We start from the raw sequence: 19,677 nt of genomic DNA on the forward strand, positions 1-19,677 counted from the left end.
ACATCGCTGCGATTTTTACGACATTTGACAAATTCAAGCAGTGTGCCAGTTTAAAATTTTTTAGGAAAAAAAATCCGTAAATCTACAACGGAGGAACTCAAAATACTTCCTTTAAACTCTTGGCGGATTTTCTTGAGGTTGAACACAAAATTTTGAAAGACACACGCGTTTGAAAACCGGTTTAAGTCTCAGTTCGAGCGAATGAGCGTTCTCGGTGACCATTCATTTGCAAAACGCCGGAAAATTTGGAAAAAAATTCGCCGAACAGTCTATTATTTCTTTGACATGATTGCAATCAATTATGAAATTTGCCGGGAGATTCTCACCGAAAACCTGAACTCGTTGCGAAATTTACTCCTTCCGTCATCAGTCCCAGTTCTCGACAGGAGTGTATGGTGTGTACCTTGAGCTTTGAGAAGAAGCTATCTACGTTTGTGTACCGGGCCACAGTTCATTCCTGTCGCTTTACATCAACCTTTTGTTAACTGAATGTATCTTATATACACGAATCGGTCTCAAACCTGCTCTCCTGCTCTGCCTGATGAAACGTGTCCAGTACATCGAAACCGTATTGGGAAGTTTATACTTAATTTTTTAAAAATTCTATTTCTTTTACTTGGACTTCTGCCGCGCTTCTAATGAATTCTTGTGATGTTGGGTTATTGAGCGCTTTCAAGAAAATGTACCTCGCTTAGACGGATCTAGTGTGCCCCGTGTGAAGAACTAGTGTGTCCATTTGTCTCACACACACGCACGCACATACACACACATACACCCACCCACACACACAACACACACCCATACACACACACACACACACACCACACACCCACACACACACACACACTCACAGACACACACACACAACACACACACAAACACAAAGACATATGGGGAGAGAGAAAGAAAGAGAATTTTTTATTCACCATAAGGTTGAGAAAAAGAGGGGACGATACGAGGACAGACAAAACAAAAACATTGGGGAGAGCGAGAGAGAGTGTGTGTGAGAAAGAGAGAGAGCGAGAGAGAGTATGCGTGAAAAAGAGAGAGAGTGTGTGTGAGAGAGAAAGAGAGAGCGAGCAAGAGAGAAAGAGAGAGAGAGAGAGAGAGAGAGAGAGAGAGAGAGAGGGGGGGGATTGTGGAAACAGCATTTTACCCACGTTGCTTAGAATACATTACTGTGTCCTGGTTATAACATATTTTATTAAAGAGTTTTCGTATTTCTATATGGATTTCTCATAGTTTATTCGGAACAGTTAAGTCCCAGAATTCAACCACAACGTCTTTAATCTTTCATTGACTTGTCATTAGATTGAACAGGTGCTGACAAGTGTGTTTCTGTTTCTGTGAAGTAGACAAGTCCAGTGCTTGTTGTATCTTAGTAATAGGCAAACCCAGTATAATTGGTGTAGACGTTTTTTTTGCTAGAATTTACATTTTGCTCGTTCAATTTATACACCAACAGTCAGAGGTTAAGTTTTGCTTGCGACTACTGGACGTTGTCCTACTCTTCATTTCAGTATTGTATTATGTGATATGATTGTTACACCCGGCCTTATTTGTCTATTTTCTGGAAATTTCTATAACAGTGTAACTATGTTGTACGTTAGAGTTTTGGATCTTTTCGGTTTGAACGGCAGTTTTTTCTAGCGGTGTCATATGAAATTGTCACCCATAATTATGACCCTAGCATCGATCTATTGCATTCCAATCTGTTTTAGGATTAGGGTTAGAGTTAGGGTTAGGGGTGGGGGGAAGGGTATCTTTTTTTCTTCACAAATGTAAATAAACTCAATCTGTTTCTTAAACGTGGGACATATTCATACGGCACAGAATGTTTTTTATTTGCCTCAATAGACGTCACTGATTGGTTGAAATTGCAGAAATTGAAGAAAATAAAAACAACAAATATCTTACAAACTATAGAATTTTCTCAATAAAGCCAAGAGAAAAAGATGTTTTATAAACACATTCTACCAATATACGAAATTTAAAATTTTTTAGTTACGTGGAAATTATTTTAAAAAACTGCCGTTCAAACCAAAAAGATCTGAGTTTTCGTATCTAGTCTTATATTGTACTTTGTGGTGTACTACATTGCAGCTGCTCCTTGTTGTCCATGGCAGGAGAGTATCGAACTTTAATGCCAATATAATGGTTCTAATTAAGGTGGCGAGTTGGCAGAAACGTTAGCACGCCGGGCGAAATGCTTAGCAGTATTTCGTCTGCCGTTACGTTCTGAGTTCAAATTCCGCCGAGCTCGACTTCGCCTTTCATCCTTTCGGCGTCGATAAATTAAGTCCCAGTTACGCACTGGGGTCGATGTAATCGACGTAATCCGTTTGTCTTTTCTTGTTTCTCCTCTCTGTGTTTAGCCCCTTGTGGGTATTAAAGAAATAGGTATTTCGTTTGTCTTTACGTTCTGAGTTCAAATTCCGCCGAGGTCGACTTTGCCTTTCATCCTTTCGGAGTCGATTAAATAAGTACCAGTTACACACTGGGGTCGATATAATCGACTTAATCCGTTTGTCTGTCCTTGTTTGTCCTCTTTGTGTTTAGCCCCTTGTGGGTAGTAAAGAAATAGGTATCTTGTCTGCTGTTACGTTCTGAGTTCAAATTCCGCCGAGGTCGACTTTGCTTTTCATTCTTTCGGGGTCGATAAATTAAGTACCAGTTACGCACTTAATCCCTTTGTCTGTCCATGTTCGTCTCCTCTGTGTTTAGCCCGTTGTGGTCAATAAAGAAATAACAATCGTTACCGCACCGGAGAAAATGCTTGGCAACATTTCCTCTGTCATTACGTTTTGAGTTCAAATTCCGACGAGGTCGACTTTGCCTTTCATTGTTTCGGAGAAGATTAAATAAGTACCAGTTGGACAGTAGTCGACTTACCCTTCCCCCGAAATTTGCTAGTCGTGTGCCAAAATTTGTAATAGTTATGAAATTTTCAATTTTCACGTCTGCCATCAAATTTATAAATGGCGTTGGTCATTCATCGCTTATTTACATATTTGGGATTTTTTGTTGATAGAACGGCTTTTAATGTTAGTTTTCTTTCTGTTCACACACACATACAAACACACACACCCTCGCACATGTATGTATGTATTATTACTGATTGTTTATGGGCTGGTTGTTAATGCATTTTATATTTTGCTTTACGAGGTTTTCAATTATGTGTTCATCTATTGTGTAGTATGTATTTGTTTATTATAATACACTTATGTTTAGTCTATGTATTTTTGATAGGTGTGGTATCCGATATATGTGATGAGTTTCTGCATATATTGTCCTATTACTTGTTATATTAATGTTGTTACATTACATGATGTTGACACGTGTTTGTTTTATTCTGTAGACTTTTTTTATCTGATGCTTTATTTTCAGGAAAGAAAAAATCTTAAATGAAATTCTAGATTAGGATTTTACCACCGACCTATTCTGTCTGTGTCAACATTCGCTGTCTCCATGTAAGTACATGAACTTATTTTTTGCTTTAGATGTAAACGGACGACGTGGTGTATCTGTTTCTTTGATTTTTTTTTTAGCTAAATACTCATGTATAGGAACGGAGTTTTTTCTACTCTCTTGGATGTTAAATTTTATTGCAAAGTTGGTTATTAGGTATTCCTTTAAATTCTCAACAACTTCTGGTATGTGCTGTACGGCGGGTATAATATCCTCCTACTTGCTGTGTATGGTATGTTTAAGTCTATTTACTATTATAACAATGTAGTACACCGTTGACCTCAAACAAGAACCCATGACTACTACTTCTCTTTATATAATTTCCCCAGTGGTCAGCGATCAAGTATTTCTGTTGCACAATACATTAATCATTTCTTCACTATGTTGGCCGGTATCATGTGTTGATTTTTTTTTTTCTTGGATGCTTGTAGACATTACAGAACATGATTTCTATTGTTTCTTCCACTGCATCATTCATAAACAAACTTTCTTATGCAAGGAATTTAGCATCAAATACAGTCATGCTGTGCCGAGACGGATGTCCATAAAGTAATATTGATCTTAGCAAGAATAAAGCGAAAATTTAATGTTGGTATATATGGAGAAGCAGTTGGACTTCGATAAAAATTATAACATTAAAATTGCTCGTTCTGCTTTGTTAATTCTTTCATCAAACACCAAACCAAGGGAGATATTACTTGCAACTATAACCCTCAAAGTCTTGAAGTTATTCTTTTATTCTTTTATTCTTTTACTTGTTTCAGTCATTTGACTGCGGCCATGCTGGAGCACCGCCTTTAGTCGAGCAAATCGACCCCGAGACTTATTCTTTGTAAGCCCAGTATTTATTCTATCGGTCTCTTTTGCCAAACCGCTAGGTGACGGGGACGTAAACACACCAGCATCGGTTGTCAAGCAATGCTAGGGAGACAAACACAGACACACAAACACATACACACACACACACACACACACACACACACACACACACACACACACACACATATATATATATATATATATATATATATATATATATATATATATATATATATATATATATATATATACATATATACGACAGGCTTCTTTCAGTTTCCGTCTACCAAATCCACTCACAAGGCATTGGTTGGCCCGGGGCTAAAGCAGAAGACACTTGCCCAAGATGCCACGCAGTGGGACTGAACCCGGAACCATGTGGTTGGTTAGCAAGCTACTTATCACACAGCCACTCCTGCGCCTTTATTATTTCTTCTTCAATACTGTAATTAGGTAAACTGGCATAATCTAAATTCATCGTTTCTGCCTTTGAGTAGTTAGTAATCATGCCAATCTGGTTTCTCTCTCTTACGATTCAATATTCGCCACATTTCTTCTGTTGTCCTGGTACTCACGACTAAGTCGTCAGCATAATCTGAGTCGGTTAACGTCTTATATTCTACCCACTGTATTTATCAAAATACTCCTTGCAGAAATTTACCCCATGATATAATACCATCAAACAAAAACAGAAGGGACGCTTTCAGCAACTTCACTAGACTTCCCCTCAAAAGGTTCCGTCATGCATCGATGAAATTATGTCAGCATATTTTTGAAGCATGGCATGGCTTCTCAGGAGTTTAGGTAATGAACAAGTATACATACATACATACATACGTACGTGCGTACATACATACATACATACATACATACATACATACATACATGCTACATACATACATACAAATACAAATATACATACATACATACATACATACATACAAATACAAATATACATACATATATACATACATACAAATATACATGCATGCATACATGCATGCATACATACATACATACATACATACATACATACATACATACATACATACTGCATATAGGCATACATAAATAGATGTTTATACACACATGCATATATATAATTATACATACACATGTATGTGTGAATGTGCGCGTGTATGCATGTGTGAATGTGCGTGTGTGTGAATACATGGCTAGACAGGACAGGCAAACAGAGAGACAGACAAACAGACAGACAGATAGATAGATACCATGTGTGTCGCTAAGGTCATATCAATCGTCTAAAATCAGGTGATTTTTTACACTATGCAAAGACATAACAGGCACATACACACATAAGCAGTTACCAATAGCAGTTTATATGTATGTGTGTATGTGTGTGTATGTGTGTGTGTGTGCGTATATATATATATATATATATATATATATATATATATATTGTATAACATCTTAACAAAAACTTTAAAGTCCTTATATAGCATTTCCTTTAAAGCATATTCAAATATTCAAATATATTCATTTGTTGTTCGAGCAATTGTAACTTCGATTAATTATTTTATTGATCAACTCAATAAAATACAAATTTATTTTGTTATCTTGGCATCAATCCTTATTCGAGTGTTCGTATTAATCTATATTAACGATAGAACTCAATATTATAAAAGTAGCAAGTGTATAATATTTTGAAATTTCTTTTCAACATGGCTAGATGTTTCAAATGTTATTTCTCCGAAGAGACAATAGTTGAAACATATGGCTATGTTGTAAGGAAGCTAAATTACTAAACACTCTCTTGTCGCTCTCACAAATGCTATAAACTAATAACTGTCCTACTGTGGAAGCCTGTTGCCAACGACGCTATCATTTCTCAATTGCAATATAAAATGAAATAAAAATAACAACCATTATTTCGATTCTATCTATGGCTAGATGTTTCAAATGTAGTTTCTCCGAAGAGACGATAGTTGAAACATATGGCTATGTTGTAAGGAAGCTAAATTACTAAACACTCTCTCGTCGCTCTCACAAATGCTATAAACTAATAACTGTCCTACTGTGGAAGCATGTTGCCAACGACGCTATCATTTCTCAATTGCAATATAAAATGAAATAAAAATAACAACCATTATTTCGATTCTATCTCCTTTAGCGGAATACCTTTTCAGTGATCATTCGTCAGGAGTTCACAATAATATATTGTAACAATTCATTGATCAATATGTCATCAATACAGTGTAAGTAAAATCGATTTTAACTATATAGTTTACCGATATCAATTATAACTACAACAAACAGGCATTTGAAAAGCCATCCGTAGCTCAAAGGAACATCTAAGAGTGTGATACATTTCAACTAACGAATGGTATAGATTTTTTTTATTATTTTAAATGTGTTTCTATATTCACGGAATACAATTATGCTTTCTATATAATTTAATGCAGAACATAAATAATTTCGTAGGTCACATTTGCTTGGAACAAATATTTGTTCACAATTAAGGAAACTATTAACTTCCATTATCAAGCACTAAATATAATGTTCGATAGAATTTGGGAGAAAAGCATAGAGTGAACCATCAGCGGGTGATCAGGTACACACATACAATTGACCGCAAAATCGAATACTTTACGTTTTATACATGTTTTTATCTATAATTAGACTTGCTTATGTGGTTAAGAAGTTCGCTTGGCAACCACGTGATTTCTGGTTCAACCCCACTGCGTGGCACGCTGAGTAAGTATCTTCTAATATAGCCCCGGGCCGAATAATGCCTTGTGAGTGAATTTGGTTCAAGGAAACTGTGTGAAAGCCCGTCGTATATATACATGTGTGTGTGTGTGTGTGTGTGTGTGTGTGTGTGTGTGTGTGTTTGTGTGTTCGTATCTGTGTTTGTTTCCCACTACCGCTTGACAGTCAACGTTGGTGTGTTTACGACCCCATAGATTAGCGGTTCAGTTAAAGAGTCCGATAGAATAAGTACAAGGCTTAAGAAAACGTATAGGCGTCGATTCGTTCGATTAAAATTCTTGAAAGCGGTGCCCCAGCATGGCCGCAATCTAATGAGTGAAACAAGTAAAAGATATATATATACACACATACATACGTGTGTGTGTGTGTGTATTATATATATATATATATGTAAGTATGTATTTATAATATATGTATATTTATGTATTTATGTATGTGTGCCTGTATTTGCCACCTCCGCCCCAATCATCTCCACCGCTTAATAACCGGTGTTTTTTTTATTTACGTTCCCGTAAATTAGCGGCTTCAGTAAAAGTGATCGAGAGAATAAGTGACCAGACTAAAAAAAAAAAAAAAATACTGGTGACGATTTCTTCGACTAAGACTTTCCAGTATGGCCACAGTATAATGATTGAAAAAAAAAATAAACGTTATAATATATATACATTTCACAGAGACAAACTTTATGCATGTAAAAGTATAATCGGGTTATAAATTTTATGCTGTAGTTTAACCCCAGGACGACTTTGATCCAGCAGATTTATGATCACATGAGTTCCACCTATGACCAATCCCATCTATTTTCAGATAATGTGTACAGAACTAATTATGTTATCCAACGTAGTCTTGCTTCTTTTAAAGATAGTAAAGGTGACCTTTGAAAGCGGCATCGAATTTTAATTAATTGGTGTAACTACTGAGTTTTTTGTTTACGTGAAATCCCTACACCAGAAGATACCGGTTCTCCCATCACGTGCGTAGAGTTGTGTGAGAGTATATATCTCTGTCTACGTCGCCTGTGTGTGTGTGTGTGTGTGTGTTTTGTCTTTTATTTCCATCCTGATTCCGTCGTTAGACAGCGGCCATGCTGGGGCATCAGCTTGAAGGATTCTAGTCAAACAAATCGATTCTAGGAGTTATTTTTTAAGCCTGGTCCTTATTATATCGGTCAATTTTGCGTTACTCTGTCTTACTTAAACCTTAGAGACAGGGTCACCTCAGCAGCAGTGTTGGCTCATGGCATAGCAATGTCCTGGGGCCCTTATAACTCAACTATAAACTGAAAGTTAGATAGGCAGGCATTGGGTCCTTAAACTTGAGACGACCCAAGATAAGTGCCGAATAGCCCATACATTAAGACGGCACTGTTTATAGTGCGCCAGTATCTGAGCATAACTGAAGTACTTTTTAGTCCTTAAAAAGAAAGTTATTCTTAGGTATGCAGTTATTCTTAGGTATGCAGTTATTCTTAGGTATGGGGTACTATATGGAGTACCCAGGAATAATTAGCAGAGCATTAGTATTTACTCTGGGTGGATTCATTTACAGCATTAAAATCAATTTTTCTTACATCTTATCCATGCTGTATACTTATATTTATCCATTTATTTATCCATCCATCCATTTATCCATCCATCAGTCCACCCATCTATTCGTCCACCGTCCATCTACCCATCAAATCAACCATCCATCCTTCCATCCTTCCATCCATACAACCGTCTACTCATCCATCCATCCATCCATCCATCCATTCACCTACCCATCCAACCATTCATTCATCCATCTTTCCATAAATTCATCTGTTCCATCCATCTATCCATCCATCCATCCATCCATCCATCAATCCATCTTAACGCTTATCCTCTCAACACTCTTCGGCCAACTGTTGTCGACGAAATCTCCGCACTCCAGACATACAGTAGTGGTGGTAGTAGTAGTAGTAGTAGTAGTAGTAGTAGTAGTAGTAGTAGTAATTGTAGTAGTAGTAGTAGTAACTGTAGTAGTAGTAGTAGTAGTAGTAGTAATAACAGTTGCTATGCATTACAATATGATGGTAAAACAGAGAGAAAACAAACTGAATTCACCAAACGTTCTGCTGTTAATTCTACACCAAATATTCCCTGAAACTTCATATTGTTATACCAATAGAGGAAGGCGAAGAAAGTATCGATTATATAAGGGAAATAGTCATTCAATATGCTAAATTTCTGTTTGTAATATCATATTACTAGAAGTACATGTGTTTGGAATAATGACTGATAATGTATCTGTAAATCTGTATTCTTTATTCAATCAAAAAAACTTTTCCTCTCTTGTACATTTGCACAAAAATATCTGAAACAAAATAACACAACATGGACAGTCGTAATTTTCGGCATTTTCTGTTGTTGTTGTTGTTGTTGTTTTTATTGTTTTTAAATTCACTTATTAGGAAGGCGGTGAGCTGGCAGAATCGTATGCACGCCGGGCGAAATGCTTAGCGGTATTTCGTCTGCCGCTACGTTGTGAGTTCAAATTCCGCCGAGGTCGACTTTGCCTTTCACCCTTTCGGAGTCGATTAAATAAGTACCAGTTACGCACTGGGGTCGATATAATCGACTTAATCCGTTTGTCTGTCCTTGTTCATCCCTTCTGTGTGTAGCCCCTTGTGGGTAGTAAAGAAGTAGGTATTTCGTCCGTCTTTACGTTCTGAGTTCAAATTCAGCCTACGTCGACTTCGTCTTCGATCTCTTTTCGACGTCAATAAAATAATTACTAGTAATCGACTTGACCAGTACCCTGAAATTGCTGACCTTGTGCTCAAAATTGAAACCTATATTATATATAGGTTATAGGTTGTGTAATTAAGAAGCTCACTTTGCAGCACGTGGTTTCAGGTTTACTCCCCGCTCTGCGGTACCCTGAGTAAGTATCTTCTACTATTGTCTCGGGCCGACCAATGCCTTGTGAGTGAATTCGGTAAATGGAAACTGTGCAGAAGCCTATCGGCTTCTGTGTAAGTATGTTTGTTCCTGAGTTCGTACCCCCTGCTACCGCTTCACAACCGGTGTTTGTTTGTTTACGTTCCTGTGACTTAGTGGTTCGGTAAAAGAAAACGATAGGATAAGTGCCAGATTTAAAATGAAAAATAAGTACTGTAATGGACATTAAGGGCCATCAAAACTTAATCCAAAATATCGTATTTATTTAATAGATTTTAACAGCATTTGTAAGGATAAAAGCATAAACAACTGTTGGCCCTGTTCATTAATACCCATATTTTTAAGGTGGTGAGATGGCAGAATCATTAATGCGCCGGACAAAATGCTTCGCGGCATTTCGACCGTTTAAATGTTCTGAGTTCAAATTCTGCCGAAGTCGACTTTCATCACTCTAGGGGTTGATTTTAAAAAATGACTAGCCCCGCCCACAAATTTCAGGCCTTGTGCCCATAGTAGAAAGGGTTTCTATCCATATTTTTCTTGTAACATAGACACGGGCCGCACAGTCTTGAATGGGGAGGAGAAGGAGGAGGTGGGGAGGAGGGAGGAGGAGAAAGGGGGCTGAGGAAGAGGAAGAAAAGGAAGAGAAGGAGGGGAGGTGTTGATTTCAACAACAACAGTTCTTGACTAGAATTTCATTGGTCTTTCCTCCCACCTCTATTAGGCACTGAGCTTGTTCAAGAGCATATTACATTGTCGCTCCAAACATCTGTAGAATGGTAGAGATAAGTGAAAGCCACCATACGAAACAAAAAGATTTCATATTCTTCAAGTTTCTTCTACAGGAAAATCCCACGAAATGAAGCTTTCATAACATATTGAGAAGAGTTAAACATGTAAAAAAGAATTACGATTTTTTATATATTAATTCCAGTTTAAAATAAATTTTTAGAGAACCAGTAGTGGTAGACCGTGTACAGTGATCCCTTGCTACTTCGCGGCTCAACTATCGCGGATTCACGACTTCGCGGATTTTTAATATATATATATATATGAACACCTAAATTTTTTCATTAAATCTATTAAAATATCAATAATTAATGTTATTTCCTAGTCTAGGAACAACAAAACAAGCTTAAAATAGCAAAAAAGCATATACAGGGGTATTTGAACTTTAGACGGGATGTGATTGGTGCAATGGAGGGAGACGACAAATCACAGCTTTCTATTTTGTAATCTGGCCTGTGATTGGTACTTTGACCGATGCTCAGATCCGCAGCATCTTCTCTTGTCTCTCTCTAGCGGCCATATCGCTTCAAGCTTTCTCGCCCAAGAAAGGGCACTGCCGTCAGCTTCATCATCATTTCTACTGCACAGCAAATTCATCACCATCATCATTCAAATTTTACTTCAACTCCTTTCCTGTTGAGTACAGTAACAATCTTTATTTTTTTAAATCTAAAGTGTTATTGCTTAACTGTTGTCCTTGCTATTAATAGACTACTGTAATGGGTGGGTTGTTAACAGTACAGGGAGGGTTTTAAAAGTCCAAATACACGTTAAATAAATACTGTAAATATGGTGTCCCTACTTCGCGGAAATTCAGTTATCGCTGCCGGTCTCGGAACCAATCTACCGCGATAAACGAGGGATCACTGTAAACCAAAATCGGTTCAATAAAGTTTTTAAAAGTCAAATCCATTAGAGAAAAAATATTCTGTTTCGGGAAAAACTCTTTATCAAGAGACTGACAAAAAGCAATCTCTAAGATTATTAACAGAGCGCACAAGACCACTAAGAATGTTAGAAGGAATGAAACGAGAGATATATGGGCGAAGGGAGTAAAGGCATGTGACCCAGAGTGTTGCACTCACGACCGCAAGACCGGGGTTTCGAATCCCGGACCGGGTGGTGCGGTGAGCTCATGAGTAAAACACTTCGTTTCACGTTGTTCCAATTTACTCAGCTGTAAATGAGTGATCCTGCCAAAGACTGCTGTTCCGTTCCGTAGGGAAAGTTGTGTTTCGGTCACCTATCGCCATGGAAACCAAGTAAACGGGCCTTATGAGTCCTAGCTCTCGAGACAATTATGTCCGGGGGTTGATGATGATGATGATGATGATGATAGTGGTGGTGGTGGTGATGATTAAGATGGTGCTGTTGTTGTTGTTGTGGTGGTGGTGGTGGTGATGACGGTGATGATGAGTAAGAAAATATTTTGAAGATGATAAAGTCGAGGGCACAGAATGTTTGGAGAAGTCATTGCTAAGTTGTACCTCGAGTATGAAAAGCAGGAATAGATTGTACATGGGTAAAATGTAAAGGGGTGGATGGGGAAGAAGACACAGTGAAAGAGCATTTCTAAGGCTATAATTAACTAAAATCATCATCATCACCTTCTTCTTCTTCTTCTTCTTCTTCTTCTTCTTCTTCTTCTTCTTCTTCTTCTTCTTCTTCTTCTTCTTCTTCTTCTTCTTCTTCTTCTTCACAGGCATGACACATTACTATACACACCATGCTTTGTATCTGGTGGTACAATAATGATGATGATATGTATGTATATATATATGTGCATGTGAGTGTGAGTGAGTGTGTGCGCGGGTGCGTGTTTGTGTATCTCTATGTATATATATATATATATATATATATATATATATATATATATATATACACATATATATATCTTTACACATACACAAACACTCACATATATATATATGTAGAAGGTAAAAAGTAACACTACTTGATATGTTTAAAGAAAATAAGACAAGGTAGAAATGCTAAAATTTTTTCAACTAAGAGTAAAATAAGAAGAACAATTCGATTGGAGAAAAAGATTAAGTGAAATGTTTTGTAAATATTTCCATAGTCTTCAAATTGTCTGTCTGTCTCTGTCTCTTCCTTTGTGAATGCTTGGTAGATAGGTAGAACCTACCTACCAAATATATATATATATATATATATATATATATATATATTCAATATGTGATCGCGTATGTATCGTTGACGATTTTTTTCTTCCGTCTTCCCTTCCTTGGATCTTTCCTTTTCCTATGTTTTTGACGAAGAGCTCCGCTCGAAACGTTAAATCCTCCTTCTTTCTTTCCTTTCCTACTACGCATCCAATAACACAATACTTGTTCCACGTCTTCGCGTTGTTGTGTTTTCTTTTTCTGTTTTCATGTTTCGATTAACTATATATATATATAATTTCATTATGCACCACGGGGAAGCTAAATCTTTCTTGTCTAACACCCTTGAAACAAACAAAAAATCAAGGACACATTTGATGACGTAGTACATGTTATATTTTGTCTGAGAAAGAAGAAAGACAAGATAGTATAATCCCAGCTGGGATGTCTTTGATCATTCGTCTGCTCCTGTAGGGCTGACACAGGGCCTAATCAATAACCACATCTAACATTATTATATCGATCGAAGGTCAATGCTGAAGACACCATGTAAACGCTTAATTCGATTGTCCTATCTTGTACTGCAAGTTGTGCTGAAGTAGAATTGACTGGGTTTATTCAATACCAAAAATAGCTTCATCTTATTGAATATGTGACGCTAAGATATGGTTCCCTCCAACTCCCGTTATGCAGAGAGCGGCTATATCATATCATTAAGTAACACCAACAGCAATGATATTGATATGCACTATAACTGTGCTAAAACCGTAATTGCAGCATTCTAGCATTTTAGCAAGTACAACACCAAAGTTAGATCAATGACTATTGAAAGAAAAATACTAACAAAGTTAGGTAAAATGCCAGAAGTTCCAATAGAGAGATATGGGTCTGTATGGGAGTAATTAATGAGTGAGGAAGAGAGGGCAGTAGGCTTGCAGTAATGATTTGTTGTGGTTTTCTCTTTTACAACATTTAGTTTTGAATTTTTACGTTCTCAGTTCAAATTTGCTGATGGCTAGCTTATTTTTTATTCTGAGATAAAATGAGTAACACTAATATATTTGGCTGTCAGATAAATTCGTTCGTCCTTTCTTCTTTTTCCTTTTCTTCTTGGCGCTCTATTGCCATATGTCTGGAAAAAAGGCAAAATTTGTTCAAATTAAAAAAGAAATGATTAGCAAAAGTTGTAGAAGAAGGACATTGTGGAGGCGCAATGGCCCAGTGGTTAGGGCAGCGGACTCGCGGTCGTAGGATCGCGGTTTCGATTCCCAGACCGGGCGTTGTGAGTGTTTATTGAGCGAAAACACCTAAAGCTCCACGAGGCTCCGGCAGGGATGGTGGTGATCCCTGCTGTACTATTTCACCACAACTTTCTCTCACTCTTACTTCCTGTTTCTGTTGTACCTGTATTTCAAAGGGCCGGCCTTGTCACTCTCTGTGTCACGCTGAATATCCCCGAAAACTACGTTAAGGGTACACGTGTCTGTGGAGTGCTCAGCCACTTACACGTTAATTTCACGAGCAGGCTGTTCCGTTGATCGGATCAACCGGAACCCTCGTCGTCGTAACCGACGGAGTGCTTCCACCACAGAAGAAGGACAGAGCTACAAATACATAAAATACTATGATAAAAATGATTTTTTTTTGTCTTAATTTAAATGATATTGGAAAGAATTAAAATAAATGGTAGGGGAAGGACGAATTTATCTGACAACCTTATACTAAGTTGAATTTAGCATATTTAATTTAGTGAGGAAAAATATTGTAATGAAAGTAATAAAAATAAAAGTTCATTAGCGTTAATGATAATTTTCTTGCTTAGAGTGGCAAAGGAGAGAACTTCGAAATTTGAACAGAAAAACAATTCAATGGAGAAAAACAATATGCAGTGAGTCCGACATTTTAATAATTACGATAAATGTATGTTAATTAATGTAAACATGTAATTACTAGAACTTTACTGTAACATAACGAAGATCAGACTAACTCCCAACTGTATCTATCTATTTAATTTTTAATCAATTCATATTTTAGAATTTTCTCCCTTGGCTCCCTTAACAACAAATGTCATTAACGAGAATGAGTTTCTTTCTCATTACTGGCTTGATTGATTGAACACTCTTTTTAATTCGCCACATTATGTATACCATACTGCGCTTAACAATATGTTCTTCATGCAGAGGTCACCCCTGGAAAATTACCCAATGCCTGTAATATAGTAAAATTGATTTGATTGACTACATACACTTTTTCCTAAATGGAAAACATCTGTTGTTGCTGTTGTTATTGTAGGTGTTATTGTTGTATAGCTCCATCTCAGCTCTGATCAGGCTGAGCTAAAACAAGGCAAGGCTATTGGCCGAATGACTAGAGGCGACCCACATAATTGTTTGCTGCGGATTCCACACTTAAAAGCGTTCAAATCGTGACCAACTTGCCTCCTCTTCTAACATAATTCACAAATCTAATATTCGAAACATCCGGTGTTTGATACTATGTTCAAACTTATATTACCGAAGACATCCATTTTAAGATAGTAGAGTAACATTTGAATGGAGTTTAGCTACTTATTACAACAGTTTGAGTAATAACAGGGAAACGTTTTATCGAAATTAATTATAGAGATTAGAGACAAAGTACATCGTTATAAGTTCTAATTACTACAGAGGTTCTTTTTGGACAAGTTAGCTTAAGTATTTATTAGGGGATTTCAGACGAAGAGGAACGGAATGGCTATTGGTCTGTTGACAGAGAAACTGGAATTAGCAAGATAGATTAAACGGAAGTAAATTGAAAAAATTGTGAAATAGAGAAAAGTATTAAGAGAATCAAAGTTATCGATACTGATGCGAAGTTATAATATACGAGCAAAACGCCCCCCTCCAATGGACGGTGCTGAGTTGTCAAACATTTAAACCAAATTTTCTCAAAACAACTTGTCCGACCGTCCCATAGGCCTCCCCTTTGAGAAACACTGATTTAACCTAAATTTGAGACACCAGCAAAAGAAGAAATAAAGATAGACTTTTTTTCTATTCCAAGAAAAACGATTTTACAAATGCACCTTCCCACGGCTTTATCGATCGCATTCTCACCTGGAATCGATTTTTGTAATTTTTTTCATAATTTATACACGTCCTGATACCGTCGATATCTACATATCAAATCTGAGCGCAATCGGATGGAGGATGTCCGAGATCCTAGAAGACACACACACAGACAGACAGAACGGATTTTATATAATAGATATGGATAATGTCTATTATTTAAAACAAACACTCTGTAATTGGAGATGACGTTGGCCAAGGAAAACTTGCGATCGAAGTTTAGCACCTATACTAAAAGTCCTTCAGATTGTTGTCGTTGATGAGCTCTTCGCCTCCTGCAGAGCATTAGCCATCTACGATTTCTTTTCCTGTTCTCGATTCCGGGTTGCCTTTTCTTATTTCTTTATTGCCCACAAGGGGCTAAACACAGAGGGTTCAAACAAGGACAGACAAACGGATAAAGTCGATTACATTGATCCCAGTGCGTAACTAGTAGTTAATTTATCGACCCCGAAAGGATGAAAGGCAAAGCCGACCTCGGCGGAATTTTTAACTCAGAACGTAAATACAGACTAAATTCCGGGTTCTCTCCAGTTGAATCCCTGCTTTTTCAGCTCTCTACAGCTTCCTTTCGGATTTTGCTGCGCCGCGTTATATGTTTCCTCGAGGGAAAACCTTCCTCTCCTTAGTGTTGTTGGTTTTGAATTGTCATCAATGTCTTTCTATGATTTGTTTTCTAGGAAGGGGTATTGGCCCTATGCAAACATATTTCCACCTCAGGGAAGCAGTATCCGGCCTCTATCCTTTCACCTGTCCAACATGGGGGAGGGCCCTTCCTGGAGCATGCACTTTGCTGGTGTAGCTCTCTGGGTCACTGAGGCACACTAGTCACCACACTGCAAAGATGGCTCGATCCTGTGATGAAGTCCTTTAAATTACTCAAGTGAAAAGTTAACTAGCTGTTGAGGTGCATGCATAGCAGCATGATCAAAAGTTGGCGCTTTGCATCCAAGTAACATTCGGCTCGATTTCAATACACGGCACCCTTAAACAAGTGTCGTCTATTGTAGCATCGAACTGAACATGTGAGTGGAATTTGCTCGGTGGAAACTATGCGGAAGTGCGTTACACACCATACATGCGCACGCACACACATATGGTATACATATATAACGACAAGAGCTACTAATAGTTTCTTACTGTGAAGATATGTGTCTAAGCATGTGTCTCCAAGCAATCTTCTGACTCATAGCCCCTTCTGTCACAATGTGTGTGTGTGTGGTGTGTGTGTGTGTGTGTGTGTGTGTGTGTGTGTGTGTGTGTGTAAGCGTGCGTTTATGTTTGTGTATACCAGAGGAAACTGGTTTGTCAAGTTGCGTCCGTTTCTGCTATTAAGGTAACTTAGCAATTTGATAAATAGAGATCGATAAAATAAGAACTCGGTTAAAGATATATAGATATAATCGACTAAAATCATTTGAAGGTGTTGCCCCCAACATAGCTGTAATTCAATGACTGAAAGCAGACAAGGACTATGAAGATTTCTAATTGGTCGATCAGAAGGTACGATGAAACATATCTGATCAAGTACCATACTATGGGATCGAACCTGGAATCACGTGGCTGTGAAAAGTAGTTCTTTCTTAACCACACTGTCGTCTCTGAAAAGTAGAACAGTAGTGATGATGATGATGATGATGATGATGAAGAGGGCGATGTTGATGATAATGATGATGGTGATGCTGCTACTGCTGCTGATGATGATGGTGATGGTGGTGGTGGTGGTGGTGTGGTGGTGGTGGTGGTGGTCAGTGGTGGTCAGGTGGTGGTGGTGGTGGTGATGATGATGATGATGATGATGATGATGATGATGATGGTGGGAATGGTACTTATAAAGGAACGCAAGAAAAATTTATAAATAACTTCTAAAATATTGAGGTGGCGAGCTGGCAGAATCTGCAACGATGCCAGTCAAAATGCTGAGCGGCATTTCTTCAAACTGGGTTTAAATTGCGCCGAAATCAACTTTGCCTTCCGAGGTCGATAAAATAAAGTACTGTTCAAGTACTGGGGCCGATGTCATCGACTAACCCACTCCCCATTGTGCCAGCCAGCATTTGAAACCAATATTATTGTAAGTGCTCGACTGTTATGCATTCAACAACTTAAATCTATGGAGCAAAAATCGAAGACAGCCGAAACCCTGAATGTAATGAAGTGATAATGTGAAAAATCTAGAAGTTTATGCATCAAAATTCAAATGAGATTTATACGACCTAAAATTTCCATGGGTTTTCGCTTAGGCTTGGCCGTGTGGGAAGAAGTTTGCTTCCCAACCATATGGTTTTGGGTTCAGTCCCACTCGTGGAACTTTGGGCAGGTGTCTTCTACTATTGATCCTGGCCAACCAAATCTGTTGGAGTGGATTTGGTAAACGGAAACTGAAAGAAACCTATCGTATATATATATATATATATATATATATATATACATATATATGTGTGTGTGTGTGTGTGTGTGTGTGTGTGTGTGTGTGTCTGTGTGTGTATGTGTGTGTATGTGCGTGTGTGTGTGTGTGTGTGTGTGTATGGTATGTATGTGCGTGCGTACGTGTATGAGTGTGTGTATATATGTGTGTGTCTTTGTGCTTGTGTTTATCCTCCCAACGCTTGACAACCGGTGTTAGTGTGTTTACGTTCCCGTAACTTAGCGGTTCGGCAAGATTGACCGATAGAATAAGTATCACGCTTAAAAGACAAAAAGAAAGAAAGCAGTACTGGGGTTGATTCGTTCGACTGAAGTTTTCTAATGACTGAAATACGTAAAAGATAAAAGAATAAGATAAGGTATCAATGAATACATTATTCATAATATATGATAATCATAATATATTTTAATGTATTCTATAGGAGGCGTGGCTGTGTGGTAAGAAGCTTGCTTCTCAGCCACGTGACTCCGAGTTCTCTCCCAGTGCGTGGCACCTTGGGCAAGTGTTTTCTACTATACCCTCGGGACGACCAAAGACCTGTGAGTGGATTTGGTAGAGGGAAACTGAAAGAAGCCTGTCGTGTATATATTATATATATATATATTATATATATATATATATATATATTGTGTATGTGTGCTTGTCACCCCAGCCATCGCTTGACGACCGATGCTAGTGTGATTATGTCCCCGTGACTTAGCAGTTCGATAGAATAGGTACAACGCTTACAAAGAATAAGTCCTGGGATCGATTTCTTCGATTAAAAGACGGTACTACAGTTTGGCCACAGTCAAATAACTAAAACAAGTAAAAATAAAAGAACATATACATATATATACATATATACATACATATATATATACATATATACATACATATATATATATATATATATATATATATATATATATATATATATATAATATAATCTTGTATATATATAGATAACGCATTGTTACTAAATGCATTATTTATAATATCGAGATTCGATGTTTAGCCCTAGGTCAAGGATGATCAAGTAGATCTATAACAATAAAAAATATTCTAGTCATTACCACTTGGGCACTGATGTATTCAGTGTGTTCTTTTCTCAACAAACGACGCCAGTGTGCGATTTGAAGGAGATTTGGCATCTATTTCTAGCTAATAAATTGACCACGTGGAACCATCCTCGTTCTGATCTTCTCGCTGGCAGCCATTATCTTTGGCTGATGTACTCCTATTTGCATTCAGTGCTGACACGTTTCCATGACAACGTATAATAAATGAAATAATGACGCGTCCGAGATTTT

At 37.6% G+C, this 19,677-nt stretch overlaps 1 protein-coding gene across 2 annotated transcripts in view; it reads left to right on the forward strand.

Moving 5' to 3' along the window:
- Positions 1 to 284: 284 nt before the first annotated feature.
- The window catches only part of LOC115217169 (sodium/potassium/calcium exchanger 4-like), a 217,029-nt gene continuing 197,636 nt past the window's right edge, over positions 285 to 19,677 (forward strand). For both annotated transcript variants that reach the window (XM_029786794.2, XM_036507716.1), the window contains exons 1-2: positions 285 to 395; positions 3,388 to 3,470. The gene's annotated coding sequence lies outside the window, so the exon portion shown is untranslated. The remainder of the gene's footprint in view (positions 396 to 3,387; positions 3,471 to 19,677) is intronic.

The sequence above is a fragment of the Octopus sinensis genome, linkage group LG11, assembly GCF_006345805.1.
Source record: "Octopus sinensis linkage group LG11, ASM634580v1, whole genome shotgun sequence".
Taxonomy (NCBI): domain Eukaryota; kingdom Metazoa; phylum Mollusca; class Cephalopoda; order Octopoda; family Octopodidae; genus Octopus; species Octopus sinensis.